The following is a 17,659-nucleotide window of genomic DNA, read 5'->3' on the forward strand; positions in this document are numbered from 1 at the left end:
ATAAGTGTGGTGTCATCTGCGTATCAGAGGTTATTGATATTTCTCCCAGCAATCTTGATTCTAGCTTGTGTTTCATCCAGCCTGGCATTTCTCATGATGTACACTGCATGTAAGTTAAATAAACAGGGTAATAATATACAGCCTTGACATACTTCTTTCCCAATTTGGAACCAGTCAATTGTTCTATTTCCAGTTCTAACTGTTGCTTCCTGACCTGCATACAGATTTCTTAAGAGGAAGGTCAGGTGTTCTGGTATGCCCATCTCTTTCAGAATTTTCCACAGTTTATTGTGATCCACACAGTCAAAGGCTTTGGCGTAGTCAATAAAGCAGAAGTAGATGTTCTTCTAGAACTCTCTTGCTTTCCTGATGATCCAACGGATGCTGGCAATTTGATCTCTGGTTCCTCTTCCTTTTCTAAAACCAGCTTGAACATCTGAAAGTTCACGGTTCACATAATGCTGAAGCCTGGCTTGGAGAATTTTGAGCATTCCTTTACTAGTGTGTGAGATGAGTGCAATTGTGTGGTAGTTTGAGCATTCTTTGGCATTGCCTTTCTTTGGGATTGGAATGAAAACTGACCTTTTCCAGTCCTGTGGCCCCTGCTGAGTTTTCCAAATTTGCTGGCATATTGAGTGCAGCACTTTCACAGCATCATCTTTCAGGATTTGAAATAGCTCAACTGGAATTTCATCACCTCCACTAGCTTTGTTCATGGTGATGCTTCTTAAGGCCCACTTGACTTCACATTCTAGGATGTCTGGCTCTAGGTGAGTGACCATACCATTTTGATTATCTGGGTCGTGAAGATTTTTTTTTTTTTGGTATAGTTATCCTGTGTATTCTTGACACCTCTTCTTAATATCTTCTGCTTCTCTTAGGTCCATACAATTTCTGTCCTTTATTGAGCCCATCTTTGCATGAAATGTTCCCTTAGTATCTCTAATTTTCTTGAAAAAAATCTCTAGTCTTTCCCATTCTGTTGTTTTCCTTTATTTCTTTGCATTGATCCTTGACTTTCTTATCTCTCCTAGCTAGTCTTTGAAACTCTACATTCAGTTGTGTATATCTTTCCTTTTCTCCTTTGCCTTTAGCTTCTCTTCTTTTCTCAACTATTTATATAGCCTCCTCAGACAACCTTTTTGCCTTTTTGCAATTCTTCTTCTTTGGAATGGTCTTGATCCATGCCTCCTGTACAATGTCACAAACCTCTGTCCATAGTTCTTCAGGCACTCTGTCTATCAGATCTAATCCCTTAAATCTATTTGCCACTTCCACTGTTTAATCATAAGGGATTTGATTTAGGTCGTACCTGAATATTCATTGGAAGGACTAGTGCTGAAGCTGAAACTCCAATACTTTGACCACCTGATGTGAAGAACTGACTCATTTGAAAAGACCCTGATGCTGGGAATGATTGAAGAGTAAGAGAAGGGGATGACAGAGGATGCAATGTTTAGATGACATCACTGACTCAGTGGACATGAGTTTGAGCAAGCTCCGGGAGTTTGTGATGGACAGGGAAGCCTGGAATACTGTAGTCCATGGGGTCACAAGAGTCAGACACGACTGAGTGACTGAACTGAACTGAACTGATCTGAATGGTCTAGTGGTTTTTCCTACTTTCTTCAATTTAAGTCTGAATTCATCAATAAGGAGTTCATGATCTGAGCCACATCAACTCCTGGTCTTATTTTTGCTGACTGTATAGAGCTTCTCCATCTTTTGCTGCAAAAAATATAATCAATTTAATTTCAGGATTGACCATCTGGTGACGTACATGTGTAGAGTCTTCTCTTGTGTTGTTGGAAGAGAGTGTTTGCTAAGACCAGTGCATTCTTTTGGCAAAACTCTATTAGCCTTTGCCCTGCTTCATTGTGTACTCCAAGGCCAAATTTGCCTGTTACTCCAGTTACTGTATAGTCCATGGGGTCACAGAGTCAGACAGAACTGAGAGACGTTCACTTTCACTTTATCATCTATTTGAACAAGTGGGAAATTAGAGATTCCCGTTCTAGCTCTGCATGTTAAAACGGATTTAATCAAGTCATCCAGTGTATCCTTTTCTATAATGGGTATAATAGTGAAAGTTGCCTAGTCATGTCCAACTCTTTGCAACCCCATGGACAATACAGTCCATGGAGTTCTCCAGGCCAGAATACAGGTATGGGTAGCCTTTCCCTTCCAGGGGATCTTGCCAACCCAGGGATTGAACCCAGGTCTCCTGTATTGCAGGTGGATTATTTACCAGCTGAGTCACAAGGGAAATCCAAGAATACTGGAGTGGGTAGTCTATCCCTTCTCTAGAGGATCTTCCTGGCCCAGGAATTGAACTGGGGCCTTCTCCATAGCAGGCAGATTTTTTAACAACTGAGATATCAGGGGAGCCCAAGTATAATATGGATTGGCTCAATATAATGCCACAGGATTAGTCTGTATGTAAAACTGGTGCAAATCAATTTTTCTACAAATATATACTGGTGATATTATGATTTTTGTCAGTATCATTAACCTCTCACTCTTTTATTGCTATTTTACCATATGACTTTTTTCTCTCATTTCCCTGGTGGCTCAGATGGTAAAGAATCTGCCTGCAATGCAGGAGACCTGGGTTCTATCCCTGGGTGGGGAAAATCCCCTGGAGGGGGAAATGGAAACCCATTCCAGTATTCTTGCCTGGAGAATCCCATGGACAGAGCCTGGAGGACTATAGTCCATAGGGTCACAAAGAGTCAGACACATCTGAGCAACTAACACCTTCAGTTTGCCCAAAATTATTTACCATACTATCTTGAATTCTTCCCTTAATTATAAATTTAAATGATACTGTTTTTAAAACCAGTATCCAAATTCAGATGTGACAATTGCTTTCAAATTCTATTGCAGCAAATACACATTAGATGCTTAAAATTTAGCTAACATTTTCCTAACTTGTCCACAGGTAGTATTTTAAGGTAATGAGCCCTCTTGGTTCTTCTTTAAGGGACTTAAACCAAATGTACTAAGTCCACTGATTTATGCCATAATGAATGTACAAACATAGATGTTTGGCACAGCAAGATATGACAAAAAAGTGTAGCATCTCAAAAATGCCCTTATATCCAATTACTGATGCAAAGCAGTTGACTACTGTCCTAAGAGGCAGGGCCATCAACTGTCTAGACATGATCAGATATTAAAGTTGATGGGTTTTGCAATCTGATCATCTTGTTTTCCTTTTACCAAAGTAAAGGCCAGGAGCTTCATGACATCTGATAGACTAACTGCAGTATCAGTACACCCACAGGAGTGAACTTGGCCTCCTAAGCCTGTGTCAACATAAGAGATTGATGCTGTTTTTTAATCAGTCTGTTTGTTGGGAAGGATGAATAAGGCAGGATAAGTATTTCTCTCTTAATCCTTTGAGCTTCTCTTCCTTCAAGATACCAGTCATATCCAATGCAAAAACACTCTAATTGATCTTAAGACCTGATGGAAACATGTTGAGGAGAACTGAACTAGGCTTCCATGCTTATGTGTTAAAAGTCACTGCTCCCTCACTGATTTATTTTCATGGACAACAATTTAACTATTTGTAGGCAGCATTACTATAAAGTACTTCCAGATGTTCAAGCTGGATTTAGAAAAGGTAGAGGAACCAGAGACCAAATCGCCAAAGAGAGATCATACAAAAAGCAAGAGAATTCCAGAAAAAAAATCTACTTCTGCTTCATTGACTACACCAAAGCCTTTGATTGTGTGGATCACAATAAACTGTGGGAAATTCTTAAAGAGATGGGAATACCATACCACCTTACCTGCCTCCTGAGAAATCTGTATGCATGTCAAGAAGCAACAGTTAGAACCAGACATGGAACAACAGACTGGTTCCAAATCAGGAAAGGAGTACGTCAAGGCTGTATGCTGTCACCCTACTTTTTAAAATTTCTATGCAAAGTACATCACACGAAATGCCAGGCTGGATGAAGCACAAGCTGGAATCAAGATTGCCAGCAGAAATATCAATAACCTCAGATATACAAATGACACCACCCTTGTGACAGAAAGTGAAGAGGAACTAAAGAGCCTCTTGATGAAGGTGAAAGAGGAGAGTGAAAAAGCTGGCTTAAAATGGAACATTCAGAAAATTAAGATCATGGCATCTGTTCCCATCACTTCATGGTAAATAGATGGGGAAACAGTAGAAACAGTGACAGATTTTATTTTCTTGGGCTTGATAATCACTGCAGACAGTGACTGCACCCCTGAAATTAAAAGACACTTGCTCCTTGGAAAAAACGCTATGACCAACCTAGGCAGCATATTAAAAAGCAGACACATTACTTTGCCGACAAAGGTCCACCTCGTCAAAGCTATGGTTTTTCCAGCAGTCATGTATGGATGTGAGAGTTGGACTATAAAGAAAGCTGAGCACCGAAGAACTGATGGTTTTGAATTGTGGTGTTGGAGAAGACTCTCAGTCCATTCTAATGGAAATCAGTTCTGAATATTCATTGGAAGGACTGATGCTCAAGCGGAAGCTCCAATACTTTGGTCAACTGATGCAAAGAGCCAGCTCATTAGAAAAGACCCTGATGCTGGGAAAGATTGAAGGCAGGAGGAGAAGGGGATGACAGGGAATGGGATGGCTGGATGGTAGCACCGACTCGATGGACATGAGTTTGAACAAGCTCTGGGAGATGGTGATGGACAGGGAAGCCTGGTGTACTGCAGTCCATGGGGTCACAAAGAGTCAGACATGACTGAGCGACTGAACGGAACAGAACTGAACTGATGCAGTGACCAATGTTTTTATTATTTACATAAAATCTATTTGCAAGTCATCAAAATGGTTAATAAAATATTTCTTATGCATATCTGATCTCTTGATCCTTTAGTATATCTGATTTCTAGAGTCAAGTATATTAAAAATCCTAAGGCAGATGTGTTCTTATCAATTGATGCATGTTTATTTCTATTTTAACTAACTTGTCATTTTCTATTTTTTACTAGTTTCCTAGCTACCTATTTTTTTTTATTTATTTATTTTAATGGGAGGCTAATTACTGTACAATACTGTAGTGGTTTTGCCATACACTGACATGAGTCAGCCATGGGTGTACATGTGTTCCCCATCCTAAGCCCCCTTCCCACCTCCCTCTCCATCCCATCCCTCTGGGTCATCCCAGTGCACCAGCCCTGAGCACCCTGTCTCATGCATCGAACCTGGACTGGCGATCTGTTTCACATATCCTAGCTACCTATTTTTTAAATTTACACATGACTCTTCTACCAGCATACACTTCAAAGGTGACTTAATGATGAGGCCATATAGAAAGAAAAGGGCTTAAAAATCCACATTTCAATGTTTTACCTGGAGGTGAGTGTAGCTTTCAGAAGAGAGTGGAAAAGACATTTTCTCCCACTGATGCTAAGTGTTTTGTTTGATTTAGATCTTGCTGTTAATGGCATGGAAGAAAGAATTTATGGAGTTAGGAAATTCCCTGAAGAATCTGAAAGCCTAGAAGTCCCACCACTTGCTTTTTCATGACTGAAATCAGTGATGCATTCGTTTCTTTTTCCAGGCTTCTAAAAGATCATTAAGAACCAACCGGAGGATCATCAGAGTCTGGTGCACAGGGGAGCAACATTTGACAATGCAGTGCATACTACAGCAACCTCCTTTGAAAAACAAATAGAGAAAGTCAAATTGAGAGGATAGAAAGTGCAGGGAGGGACTTCCCTGATGGTCTGATGGTAAAGACTCCCGATGCAGAGAGTGTGGGTTCAATCACTGGGCAGAGAACTAACATGCCACATGGCAAGTGTTACTTATCAAGTACTTCATACAATATGCTAGTTTGATTGTAATGAAATATTTTTTTAGAAAAAGAAAATCTAGGAATTCAACCATGCAGCACATTTCAAGTTAAATATCCCTTCCCCTCTAACCAGCCTATTTTAGCAGGGAAGGGGGCATGACCTGTGATTCTGTCTGCTTACCTGATGAACTTGTAGTTCATAACAAGGGCCTATGTGGTAGAGTCAGAAAAATTCTTCACTGTTCAACTAAGTCATAACTTCTGGGCTTTCCCCTTCATGGAACAGCAAGTGTACAACTGTTTTGGGGTCCAGATTAAGCATCTCAGCTAAGCTATGTTCTTTTTAAAAAAAAAAACCCACAGTTTTAAGGGAGGGAGTCCTAATTCAAATTAAAAATGTATTAAAAATGTATTGACGTACCTACATTTCCTCAAAACAAATTCACATTTGGAATATGTGAAGAACTCCTTAAAATCAATGAGAAAAAGAGAGCTAACCCAATAGATAAATAAGCAAAAGACATGGACACTTCATCAGAAAGGATATCAATAAACATAAATAAAAAGTTATCAACCTCATGAGTCATATGGAAAATGTAAATTAAAAGCACAATGCAGTATTGCACTATTCCTAGCAGAATAATGAAAATGAGTAAGATGGAAATATATCAGTGCTGAAGAGAAAGTGGGTCAATCAGAACTCTTCTACATTGCTGAAGGAAGATCCACTTAGGAAAATGATTTTGTACTATTGAATAATGCCTAACGTGTATCCCCTGTGATTCAGGAGTTTCACTGTAAGGTACATACCCAGTAGAAATGTGGGTATATATTCACCAAAAGACATGTTCACAAATGTTTATAGCATTATTATTCATAATAGACAAACACTAGAAATGTCCATCAACTATAGGCTAAATAAATTGTACAGATGTGCACATCAATAATCTAAATCTACAGACAACAGCAAGGAAAAATGTCATAATAGAACACTGGATGAAAGACGTCACATGAAAAGAGTATATAATATATGATTAAATTTCTACAAAGCTCTAAAAGAGAAAGAACTGATATATGTTGGTAAAATTAAAGATAATGTTTACCATTGGGAGGTTGAAAGAAGGCAAGAGATAGGGGTTTGGGAAAGCTGCACACATTGCTTTCTTGACCTGATTGTGCCTTTTTTTAAAAAGCTGGTCAACCTGTAATTATGATTTTTGAACATATGTAATCAACAGTTGGTTCTTACACCTGGAATACCCAGGGTTAATCCTCAGAAATGGCTCCATAGATGCTCGCTCTCTCTCTCTCTTTCTCACACACACACACACACACATACACACATATTATCTCTCTTTCTCTCTCTCTCTCAGTAAGTCTGCCCTGTTTTCTTCACTGGTTGTTGTCTTCAACAGGGTCTCCCTGGATGCTGCCAAAATGTCCAATAGCATCCCCAGATTTACATGCTATCCAGTAGGAAGCATAACAAAAAGAGAACTAGTCCACTCTTTCTTACTGTGAAGATCAAGGAGCTGAGTCTCACCAGACAAAACTGAGATGCATGTCCATCCCTATCAGTTCAGTTAAGTCACTCAGTCGTGTCCGACTCTTTGTGACCCGTGAATTGCAGCACGCCAGGCCTCCTTGTCCATCACCAACTCCCAGAGTTCACTCAAACTCACATCCATCGAGTCAGTGATGCCATCCAGCCATCTCATCCTCTGTCGTCCCCTTCTCCTCCTGCCCACAATCCCTCCTAGCAACAGAGTCTTTTCCAATGAGTCAACTCTTCACATGAGGTGGCCAAAGTACTGGAGTTTCAGCTACAGCATCATTCCTTCCAAAGAAATCCCAGGGCTGATCTCCTTTAGGATGGACTGGTTGGATCTCCTTGCAGTCCAAGGGACTCTCAAGAGTCTTCTCCAACACCACAGTTCAAAAGCATCAACTCTTCGGCTCTCAGCCTTCTTCACAGTCCAACTCTCACATCCATACATGACTACTAGAAAAACCAGAGCCTTGACTAGATGGAACTTTGTTGGCAAAGTAATGTCTCTGCTTTTGAATATGCTATCTAGGTTGGTCATAACTTTCCTTCCAAGGAGTAAGCGTCTTTAGGGAGCAATATGTGCAGGTTGGTGGAACATAGTGAAAGGCTAGGACTATGTCATATGCTCATCCCATCATCTCCCATTTTTGGAGATTAACTGCACTCAGCTAGGTTGTTCTTCCTAGGGGTCTCACAACATGGTTGCAGTCAGATAGATTTTGTCTGGGCTGGACTCATCTTGAAGACTGCCTCCTCATAGATCTGTGAGAAAAGACTTGGGCAGCTTGGGCTACTTCTGCATCTCCTTCTTCCTCTACTTAGCCTTTCCTCATGGCCTCTCTAGCAAGGTGGCTTCAAGGCAGCTGGCTATGGTGGCTTGAATGGAGAGTAAGACGCCATAAAAGATGTGCAGACATCAAACATATGGAAAGGTGCTCTACATCGTATAACAGGGAAATACAAGCTAAAACAAACTAAACTACTAAATACAAGCTAAAACAAAATAAACTACTTATCTACTAGAATGGCCAAAATCCAGAACACTAACACCACCAAATGTTGGTGAGGATGTGAAACAACAGGAACTCTCATTTACTGCTGGTGGGAATGCAAAATAATACAACCACTTTGGAAAACAGTTTAGCAGTTTCTTACAAAACTAAAACACACTCCTAATATACCATCCAGCAACTGTCCTCCTTGGTATTTACCCAAATGACTTGAAAACTTCATCCATATAAAAAATTGCACACAAATGTTTACAAAAACTTTATTCATAACTACCAAAATTTATCCCTCAGTAGGTGAGTGGATAAATAAACTGTAGTACACTCAGACAATGGAGTATTTCTCAGTGCTAATAAGAAATGAACTGTCCATTCATGTGAAAAGACATGAAGGAATCTTAAAAGCATATGATTAAGTGAAAGCAGCCAGTATGAAAATACTACACACTCTACAATTCCAGCTATACAGCATTCTGTAAAAAAACAAAATCACAGAGACAGTAAAAAGATCAGTTAGTACTAGGGCTGGGGGAGTTGAGGATGAATAGGTGGAGCACAGAGAATTTTTAGAGCAATGAAACTCCTCTGCATGATACCATAAATATGAGAGATAAATATCATTATACATTTGACCAAAGCCACAGAATGCACAACATCGAGAGTGAACCCTCATGTAAACTATGAACTTCAAGAGATTATGATTTGTCATGGTAGTTTTATCAATGTAATGCAATAAGTGTACCACTTGGTGAGGGAAGTTGATCATGGGGGAGGCTATGGATGGAGCAGGGGATATGTCGGAAACATCTGTACCTTCTGCTCAATTTTGCTATGAACCTAAAACTACTCTAGAATTATTGTCCTTTTAGATTGAAAGAGAAAGAAACAGCACAAGTCACATCTTTTATGACCTAATACCAGAGTTGGCAAACTATGACCTGTGGGACAATTCTGAGTCTTCATTTAATCTTATAAATTTCCATCTAACACAGCCAAGCCTGTTTGCACTGCCAATTACAACAGCAGAGCAATATAGCTATGGCAGAGACCAGATGGGTATGGCCTGAAAAGTCAAATATATTTACTAACTGACACTTTACAGAAAAACTTTGCTCACAGTCTCATTTCTGCAGCAAATAAGCCCCTAAGGTGAGCCCATGCTCAAGTGGAGAATTAGTTGACATGCACTAAAGAGATCATCCGGTCCCATCACTTCATGGGAAATAAATGGGGAAACAGTGGAAACAGTGTCTGACTTTATTTTGGGGTGCTCCAAAATCACTGCAGATGGTGATTGCAGCCATGAAATTAAAAGACGCTTACTCCTTGGAAGGAAAGTTATGACCAACCTAGATAGCATATTCAAAAGCAGAGACTACTTTGCCGACTAAGGTCCATCTAGTCAAGGCTCTGGTTTTTCCTGTGGTCATGTATGGATGAGAGAGTTGGACTGTGAAGAAGGCTGAGCGCCAAAGAATTGATGCTTTTGAACTGTGGTGTTGGAGAAGACTCTTGAGAGTCCCTTGGACTGCAAGGAGATCCAACCAGTCCATTCTGAAGGAGATCAGCCCTGGGATTTCTTTGGAAGGAATGCTGCTGAAGCTGAAACTCCAGTACTTTGGCCACCTCATGCGAAGAGGTGACTCATTGGAAAAGACTCTGTTGCTGGGAGGGATTGTGGGCAGGAGGAGAAGGGGACGACAGAGGATGAGATGGCTGGATGGCATCACTGACTCGATGGACGTGAGTCTGAGTGAACTCCAAGAGTTGGTGATGGACAGGAAGGCCTGGCATGCCGCAATTCATGGGGTCGCGAACAGTTGGACATGACTGAGCGACTGAACTGAACTGAAAGAGATCAATAAAGTAAACAATTCCTTTGACAGAGGAGCATGGCGGGCTACCTTCCATGGACTCCCAAAGAGTCAAACATGACTGAGAAACTAAGCACACACACACAAGATCAAACCAGTCAACCCTAAAGGAAATCAACCCTGAATATTCATTGGAAGGGCTGATGCTGAAGCTGAAGCTCCAATATTTTGGCCACATGATGCAAAGAGCTGACTCACTGTAAAAGACCCTGATATGGGAAAGACTGAAGGCAAAAGGAGAAGGGGGGCGGGGGCAGAGAATAAGATAGTTAGTTAGCATCACTGACTCAATGGACATGAATTTGAGCAAACTCCAGGAGACAGTGAAGGACAGGAAAGCCTGGTGTGCTGGCAGTCCATGGGATCTCAAAAAATTGGCACAAGTTAGCAACTGAACAACAATAAAACTACCACCCAGAGGTGGCACCACTTAGTACATATATATTGAGAGGACAATGAGGGTGCTATTGGTAAAAGAAGGACTCAAAGATACTGAACTGCCCTGAACAAGAACCCGCTGTGAGGTGAGACAGTATGCTTCTAATTCTCCAGGCTGGTTAACTGAGTGGAGAAGGTACAGATAGTACATTCTTTCTTCAAGCTAGTTAACACCATTGCCCACACCAGGGTGGTAAGAACAGAACTTGTTTCTCTCTGAAATTATGCCTATTGCTCAGGGGCACTTATGTTGAAGTCATTCTGACAATTTTACAATGCTCTAATTGAACTGCCTGGGCACAGAAGGATTGCTTTTTGCAAAAGAAAAATAGTTGGGAGAATTACAAAAATGGAATATCAGAAAAAGTGCAACATATTCTTGGGCTTTTGAAATGTCAGATTTCTGGGCACCAATTTATCTGGCTTTTACATTACAGCACCACAAACACTCAGAAACTCTTTTCTGCCGTTTTTCACAATAAAAATACATTTCTAAGTGCTATTTTAGCTCAATAATGATTGTACAGATCTATTTATTTTGCATTTATGTGAGTGTATGTTGGGAAAGGGGTGGTTCCCTAAGTAATACCTTGCCTTTGGCAATGTTGGGCAACAGAGGAGAATGCATTACATTAATCAGATTGGACCACTCGCTTAGTGAGAAGACTGTAATCTGAATTTTAGCATAATACAAAACATTCAAAGTCCACATGTAAAATTAAGCAGTCACTGAGTTCCTTCTATAAGAATATGTCACTGACATCATCTCTCCTGTTCCAGAGTAACTGAGGAGGCTCAAGGCCAGTATTATAGTCATGAAGAAATTTCTTTTGATTGTATTATGCCCAGAGAGGCAGCTTAAAAGGTGGCTTGGAAATGAAGGGGGGTCTATCACTGCAGGAGAATAGTTTACTCCTTTATCAGCCATACTTCTCACACCAGGAGATGCATAAATAGCATCTTAAGAGTGAAATACTGACCAGCACAATTTTATGAAACATAGAGGGTGTATTGGCAGAAATTGTATTTTTGTCACCTACATTTCAAGTGTTGATATGAAGAGATTTTTCAAAATTACCTTTCTGCAACTAGCGCTGTATCCAGTGAGAGATGTGGGCAACATGCACCACAGGTTCTAATTCAAGGCACAATGTGAAGAAGGCCTGCCACACAGCAGGTGCTCAACAAGTACAAGTTGGGTGAAATCTGACATTTATTTAGGGCTTATCCATAGCAACCAATATGGTAAAAGGTTTACACATTTAATCTTCACAATAAATTTATTGACTGCATATTATTACTACACTTATTTTAAAGGCAAGGAAAATACGGCTTTTTAAAGCCAACTAACTTGTTCAAGATTTCATAAATCTCATTTTGGAACCTGATTATGAACTAATGAAATCTGATTTCAGAGTTTGTAATCTTAACTACTATGTATTATAACCAATGAATGAATGGATGTATGGGTGGGTGGATGGATGGGTGGACTGACAGATTGAATAACAAAAATATTTTGATCATTTAGGGGAAGGAGTAAGTACATCTGAGTAGCTAGAAAAGAAGGCTAAACAGAAGAAGTGACATTTGACCTCAGTCTTACAGACAGGTGCTTCCAGGTGGGGACAGGGAAATGGGCTTCCCAGGCTGGCAGGGAAGCATGAGCAAAGACATAGACATGCAAGTCTCCATGAATCTAGAGACTGATAGGTAGTCCTGCACAGCTAGTGCACAGGTCATCCAGGCCAATAGCCCAGAGAAGAGGCTGCTGATGGGTCTCTATGGTGTAAGAGTTGGAATTCTGGGTTGAGTTTGGGTTTTCTTCTGCAAGAAGTTGAAAACCTCCAAAGATATATATATTTAATGATGGATAACATTTACCAAGGACTTAACTATCTGAGCCGTGAAGGGTTAAAATCCTCACACTTGCCTAATGTTATATAGCCTAGAACTATTTGTATCTGTATTTGGACCCAAGCAGTCCTCCATAACTACAGAGCTAAAGAGAGCAAGAGAGAGACACGATTTTATCTGTGTTTGTGTTTAAAGAGACAGACAAAGCAGCAGTGTGGATGAGCATGAAACTTAGACAAGAGAACCCGGAGAAATAAGCTAAAGCAGGGCTCCTTGGTACTATTAACATTTTGGGCTGGATAATTCTTTTGCTGTGGGAGCCTGTCTCAAATATTGTAGAATGTTTTGCAATGTCCCTGGCCTCTACCCAATAGATGCCCCATAGTATCCCCCTTTAATGTGCAACAAAAATGTCTCACCAGAGGACAGACTGTCTCTATTGAGAAAGAACGAGTTAAGGTATTTTGGGGGGATTGGAAAACAGGGGATATTTCAGAAATAACATTAAAAGAACTAAGTAATCAAAAGGTGGAAAGTGGAAATGTGTAACATAGTCTTGGTCATAGTCAAGGCAATGATAGACCCAGAATTCAGCTCAGGATCTAAATTAGGCAGTGAGTAAAGTAAAAGTCATTCAGTTGTGTCCAGCTGTTTGTGACCCCATGGACTGTACAGTCCCTAGAATTCTCAAGGCCAGAATACTGGAGTGGGTAGCCTTTTCTTTCTCCAGGAGTCTCCCCAACCCAGGAATAGAACCCAGGTCTCCCCCATTGCAGGCAGGTTCTTTACAAACTGACCACCATGGAAGCCCAGGTTCAAAACCCAGTTCTTTCATTTACCATTGGGCGAACTGGAGAAAATTACTTACACACTGCAGGTCTTAGAAAGAAGATCCTAATACTATTTCTCTCCGAAAGTTGTTGTGAAGGTTTAAACAGAAACCACTCCAGTTCTCTTGCCTGGAAAATCCCATGAACAGAGAAGTGTGGTAGGCTACAGTCCATGGGGTCACAAAGAGTCAGACACGACTAAGCGACTTCACTTTCACCATGAGTCAAATGCTTTGCAGCACGCCAGGCTTTCCTGTTCATTGCCAACTCCCAGAGCTTGCTCAGACTCACGTCCATCCAATCAGTGATGCCGTCCAGCCATCTCATCTTCTGTCGTCCTCTTCTCTTTCCTTCAATCTTTCTCAGCATCAGGGTCTTTTCCAATGAGTTGGTTCTTTGAATCAGGTGGCCAGGATATTGGAGCTTCAGCTTCAGCATCAATCCTTCCAATGAATATTCAGGACTGGTTTCCTTTAGGATTGACTGGTTTCATCTCCTTGTAGTCCAAGGGACTCTGGAGAGTTTTCTCCAACACCACAGTTCAAAAACATATATAACATATAGCAGTGTTAATTACTGTATTGTAATTAACTTCGTAGTTATCATGTTAAACATTTTTTCTTACAATTTTTAGTTTTTATAAATATGCAGCAACAGTTAGAACTGGACATGGACCAACAGACTGGTTCTAAATAGGAAAGGGAGTACGTCAAGGCTGTATATTGTCACCCTGCTTATTTAACTTATATGCAGAGTACATGATGAGAAACACTGGGCTGGAAGAAGCACAAGCTGGAATCAAGATTACTGGGAGAAATATCAATAACCTCAGATATGCAGATGACACCACCCTTATGGCAGAAAGTGAAGAGGAACTAAAAAGCCTCTTGATGAAAGTGAAAGTGGAGAGTGAAAAAGCTGGTTTAAAGCTCAGCATTCAGAAAACTAAGATCATGGCATCCGGTCCCATCACTTCATGGGAAATAGATGGGGAAACAGTGGAAACAGTGTCAGACTTTATTTTCGGGGGCTCCAAAATCACTGCAGATGGTGACTGCAGCCATGAAATTAAAAGATGCTTACTCCTTGGAAGAAAAGTTATGACCAACCCAGATAGCATATTGAAAAGCAGAGACATTACTTTGCCAACAAAGGTCTGTCTAGTCAAGGCTGTGGTTTTTCCAATAGTCATGTATGGATGTGAGAGTTGGACTGTGAAGAAAGCTGAGCACCAAAGAGTTGATGCTTTTGAACTGTGGTGTTGGAGAAGACTTTTAAGAGTCCCTTGGACTGCAAGGAGATCCAACCAGTCCATTCTGAAGGAGATCAGCCCTGGGATTTCTTCGGAAGGAATGATGCTGAAGCTGAAACTCCAGTACTTTGGCCACCTCATGGCGAAGAGTTGACTCATTGGAAAGGACCCTGATGCTGAGAGGGATTGTGGGCAGGAGGAGAAGGGGACGACAGAGGATGAGATGGCTGGATGGCATCACTGACTTGATGGAAGTAAATCTGAGTGAACTCTGGGAGTTGGTGATGGACAGGGAGGCCTGGCGTGCTGCGATTCATGGGGTCGCAAAGAGACGGACACGACTGAGCGACTGAACCAAACTGAGCAAATGCTTTGCAGAGTCTCTAGTACTTAGTAATTGCTCAATATATGGTATTACTAGCAGGTAAGGGAAACACAAGGTAACTTCTTCAACCCCAGATTGTGGAATTCATGGTTTGAGAGTTTTTATTGAGTGGACACTGTGAACTCTGTAAGCAATTATCTACTCGGTAGAATATCTCTCCTAACTCATTAAAGTTAAGTTGAAGAAAAGAATATATAACTGAATCTGGTTTTATATTAATTGCTTGCTGTATGTATATAAGTGTGTGTGTGTGTACTTCTGGGTTTCTAGGTATACTTGTGCATATACATATATACATACACAAATTAACTTTTTGGAATTACACTAAAACATTAACACTAATTATACCAGATGTTAGATGATGAGTGAATTTAACTTTTATCTCTATTATTTCTATTATCCTTTTTATTTTTTTCTATAATGAATAAGTATGATTTTTATAAATAAGGAACAGAAGTAAATGTTCTAAAATACCTTCCTTTAAAATGTACAGATTGAAATCCGACTGTGTGTCAGGTATTGCACTAAAACTAAGGATACGATAATGAGAACTCCTACCCTCATCCTACACCACACACACATACACACACAGGGGAACAGCAAAAGCAACAGAAGACACCTTAAACCACATGTTCATGTACCGGAAGGCTGGAACTTGGAAAAATCAAGTTTAAATGTAACTGTGCTACTCCAGAAGCAACAAAAATAACGGGCTTCTGTGACATCATCCTAATCATGTTTTTTAAGTCTGACAGAAGATCCAAAAGAATTTTCCAATTCTCCTACTTTGCAAGGGTTCAGTAGGAAACTCCACTGTTCCCTCCTTTTTAAGATTTTGCTTCCCCTTATTTAGTAATTCCTGTCCTGAGGGAATATAATACAATTTTGCTGCCCAAATCAACCTTGAGTCTAATTAGTAGGGATAGCTCCCCTGGAAACTATGATTCTTCACAGGGAGACTTGTTTCAGTAACAAAGGCTTTCCTCAGACGGTATATAGGGGTTTTCTGTTTTAAAGTACAAATCCTTTTCTTCCTGCACATTCAGGGAAATTTAGAACAGTATGCATGTTTCTGAGCTCCCATAGATTTACAAGAATAATTTGGGCCTCTGGAAAACCGCAACATCCTGACTGTGTGTCAGTGAGATGGATATGCCTGCCTTCGACTCACTGTAACAAGGAGATTCTGGCTCAGAATTGTCACTCTCAGTTCCAACTGGTGTCTGTGTGAAAAGTAATGGAAATGATCAATTAAGGATGTTCACTCTACCCTCCACATCCTTTTTAATTAAGTACCTACTGAAATGATGGACTTTACACAGATGACAGTTTTAGGCATTCTGTGTCTGCCCCCTGTCATTCATTCTCACTGCGTTTCTGGAATCAGAATTCATGTTCTGTCATCTTGAATATTTTAATACTTTACTGATCTCGAACGTGTTTAGCCATAGGAGGACAGCAGTAAAATAAAATTTTATAGCCAACAAAGTCCTTTATACCTAAAGTTTATTGCACATTTTATATTTTGTTTAATAACACATGGCTCCTTGAGAATCTGAAATAAACATAGCTTCTTCAAGTCACAGTGGGCTTATGCTGTTTCATTTCTTGCTAAGAGTTGATTCCATCATTGCGATAGAAAGAATTCCTCATAATTGGCCATAGAAGCTGCAATTCTATCAGGCAGGTGCTTCTTTCTCTAACAGTATTAAGACAACCTTAAAGTTCCTTGTGTTAGAAAAATGCCCCCCCTTTTCACTTTGCTCTCAAAATACAGCTAGTCAAAGTGAACTTTTTCCATGGAATCCCTGGATTACATTCTGTTTTAACAAGTAAGTCAGAGATCAATCAATTGAGAAGACGTGAAGGAGTCTGTTGATTCCTAAAGTAGTTGATATTTTCCAGCAACAATTTTTCTCACTGTTTGGCTAGGGCCTGTAAAATTTTAAGATAATGACAAAACTACTGTTTTGTGTAGTGATGGTTTCTTGTAGTAATTAAGACTATCTTATTTGTTTTCTTTGGTTTGCAAAGTTGGCATGGTAGACCAAGGAGCGAATAAAGAATTTTAATACCGTGCAGGACATGAGAGTAGTTTCTTTGGTTCCCTGATTGAGCCAAATAAATGGTTTGGGGGATTTTTCAGTTGTTGTTTTTGTTGTTATGTAGAGGAATTTAAATGGCAACCCACTCCAGTGTTCGTGCCTGGAGAATCCTAGGGACGGGGGAGCCCGGTGGGCTGCCGTCTATGGGGTCGCACAGAGTCGGACACGACTGAAGCGACTTAGCAGCAGCAGCAGCAGCAGCACAGGAATTTAAAACAAACAAAACAACCTCCAGGGTTTTCCCATAAGACAAACTGCAGAGAGAACTGGCATCCCAGAAGAGTAAAATATAAGGAAAATATCACTGAACTAGCTTCATAGCTTCAGTTCCCAGTTCTGATACTATCATTCTTGGGGGAGTGGGGGTGGAGGGCAAGGAGGAAGCAAATTATTTTTTTGCTCCATGAGTTTAAAACTGAGTTTTTAAAAATGGATTACATTCATTTCTTGAATGAACTCCAATTTTCTGTAGTTCTAAATAAAATACATTAAACCTATTTATACCATTTGTATCATTGTCAAAATTTCATCTGTTCATTCGCTCATTTGTATCTCCTACCGAGA

At 40.2% G+C, this 17,659-nt stretch overlaps 1 protein-coding gene across 3 annotated transcripts in view; it reads right to left on the reverse strand.

Moving 5' to 3' along the window:
- Window positions 1-17,659, reverse strand: part of TAFA1 (TAFA chemokine like family member 1) — a 900,385-nt gene that overhangs the window by 777,885 nt on the left and 104,841 nt on the right. The window lies entirely within an intron of this gene.

This window comes from Ovis canadensis, chromosome 19, assembly GCF_042477335.2.
Source record: "Ovis canadensis isolate MfBH-ARS-UI-01 breed Bighorn chromosome 19, ARS-UI_OviCan_v2, whole genome shotgun sequence".
Lineage (NCBI taxonomy): Eukaryota > Metazoa > Chordata > Mammalia > Artiodactyla > Bovidae > Ovis > Ovis canadensis.